The sequence below is a fragment of the Pygoscelis adeliae genome, unplaced genomic scaffold (assembly GCF_000699105.1).
Source record: "Pygoscelis adeliae isolate BGI_AS28 unplaced genomic scaffold, ASM69910v1 Scaffold1, whole genome shotgun sequence".
NCBI classification, from domain to species: Eukaryota; Metazoa; Chordata; class Aves; order Sphenisciformes; family Spheniscidae; genus Pygoscelis; species Pygoscelis adeliae.
The window spans coordinates 2844343-2847167 of NW_008824051.1; positions in this window are offsets into that span (position 1 = coordinate 2844343).

The window sequence follows — 2825 nt, forward strand, 5'->3', positions numbered from 1 at the left end:
TTGCCCCCTGAGACGAGTGAGATTTTGGCCTTCTAGGATCTGGGACATAATGAAAACTGACTGCTTGGACACACGGATTTCTAAGGTGGTGGCTCAGCAGCTCAAGGGTTAATGGGGCTCCCTCACTTTCAGCCCATACATTGATACAAAGGCTTATCTGCAAGGGAAAGCTCGTTCTTATTAAGGTAGGTGCTGCAGATGAGGGTATAACAGCTCCTCCTGCTCCGCTGCTGTAGCCCCAGCTTTTCATACCTGGCTAGGGCAAGCAAAGAAGGTGGCACAGCTATTATAGGACAACTCCCCTGCATGGAGAACACCTCCCCAGGCTTATAAAACATCTCCCGTCCCTGGGATACCTGAATACCTTCACAAAGACTTTCCCCAAGGGAAGGGCCAAAAGTGCAGCGTTCCCGGTACACACCTCGCCCAAGAAACATTACACTTCTGGGGAGGGTTTAAGCCGCACCTGATCCAGCAAAGCACCCAAGCGCGGTTGATGGAAATCATGGGAGGTGTGCCTTTTCTTTCAAAAGGACTATTAACGCGCTTATGGTTAATCACACGAATAAATCTCGTGGTGGCTTAGAGCCAAAGCGAGCAATAAAAGCACCGATCCCCAGGCCTCCCAGTGGGAATTGGCCAGGGCCGGGGCCGATGTTCTCACCAAGTCACTGGGAAGTAATGTGCGCCCTCAGCACGTACGCGCCCGGGGATTTTTGCTCGTTCCCCCCCCAAAAGGCTGTTATCTAGGTGGAACCATGAAACTATCTGCCCGTGCCAGCTGCGATGGCAAAACCGGCGTCCAGAGGACACGGGTGAAGAGTTGATCTGAGCTGCTTTTTCTGAGTGGTAGCTGCGGGAGCCCTGGATGGTGGACGGAGGGGAGCGCGAGCCCTGGTCCTATCCCTAGGTCTCCTTCAGGGGCTTGGGTGTATCAAGAACTAGATATTTAAAGGAACATGCTTTCCAAGGAGGGGAAAACCTTGGACCTCAAGCCCTGCCGAGTGTAGGAGGGCATTTAGAGAGACAACTCAGTGTGCCTGGTGCAAGAATGACTTGGGGGCGTGTGGGTTTTTCGTTGGCTTTTATTTTTTATGGAGAAGACCAGGAAATCCATAGCAAGCATGTGTATGTCTGAGGGAGACAGGCAGGCTTGTTTCTGATGAAACATCGCAGGGAATTGAGCTGTGGCCCCATCTCGCATCCCACGTTTCAGCTGGACACAGTGGGAGATGAGGGCACTCGGGGCAGGCTGTAAAGTTAATTTTAAGAGACCTCATAATAAGGATCAACATCGCCTGAAGCACCCTGCCTCCCTCCTTCTCCCAGAATGGTCTCCCAGCCCCTGCACGTACCACCAGGGACCAACTTAGACCATTCAGCTGCAAAAAAGTCTTTTAAAAATCAAGCCTTTGTGTTCTCTCAGGGCAGAAATTAGCAAAGCCAGTAAGCGTGAGTGCATGCGTCACGGGGTACGCAGCAGGGAGAGGGGGTCCTGGTGGCCAGGCCAGCAAAGCACAGGGGAGCCGTTTCCCCAGCGCTTTGGAGACTTGGTTGTCCTCTTACTCCTCTCCCCGGCTCCAAACCTCATTGTCAGGAGGCTTGACGGGAGGCAAGGAGACTGTGTGCACCGAGTCCACCCTGCTGCCTCCCTCCCATTAAGCTTGTGGAAGGTTACTGGTGGCCCTTTGCAGCAAGCTCACCCACACCCACCTGAATTTGCACACGTCTGCAGGGGCTAGATCAGCTCCTTGTGATTCATTTTAATCTGGCACAAAGCAGCAGCTTGCTGAAGCCTGATGTAAAACACCCACATGCGCTCCCATTATATAATATGAATCTAAGAAGATTAAATTATCCAGTCTGAGGAAACACATGTACGTATGTATGTACACATTTATATACAGTCTGGGGGTTGGCTGAGTGGAGCTGAGGGCAAAGCTTCCCTTCGGAAACACTGAACTTGCACTTGCTAGCACTTAAAACACTGGAGCAAATAATGTGTATATGCCCGTGCATAGGCACGTATATGAAGTGCTACAGCAGCTGTATGCTCTGCATTTGAAGGTGAGGCACTGTAACGCGAGAAGCATTTGTAGTTGTGTGCTTGGTTATCCGCTTTGCTGGCAAAGTCTGAGCAGCGGCACGGACCAACAGGTGGAACAAAAACAGTCCTTACACTAAACTTTTCCCTGCCAGTGTACGGCAAGATGGGTGAGCAAACAGAGGGGAGAGCCGTCCCCAAAACCACCCAGCATCATCTCAGCAGCCTGGCCCATCCCGTGGCCAAGAGCCCTGCCCTGCGGGCATCTGCCTGGGGGCACAGCCTGTTCCTTAGGAGGCTGCATGAGCACCATCAGCGGATCAATGCACACAGCCGACTTCACCTGGGTTTGGGGATGCCCAGGCCTTTCGCCCACAGATGCGTTTTGCCTTCCAGCAGTTTCACGTCGCGAAGGGAAGGCAGGAAACATGCTTCACCTATAGCTGCCCACGGCGCTCGCGCTTCCCAGGCAGCAAATGCATTCGCCTCCTTCTCCCCCTGCGCCTTCCCGTTATTGATTCACATTGTTTTGCTAAATATAGCTCGGCCTGCTGAAGCTTCTCACTCTGCTTCTACTCCAGCTAGAGGCGCTGGGCACAGAAGGTGCTCAGAGGAGCAGGGATGGGCGGCCGCTGCCGCTTCCCTGGGCCGTGAGCGTGTGCCGGAGCCCTCCCCGGCTGCAGCAGCGGGCCGGCTCACGCTCTGGCTTTGCCCCCAGCCTGCCCCAAGGCCTGCCCCCGCCATCACCCCCACGAAGGGGGAGGGTTTCGCCTCCCGCAGA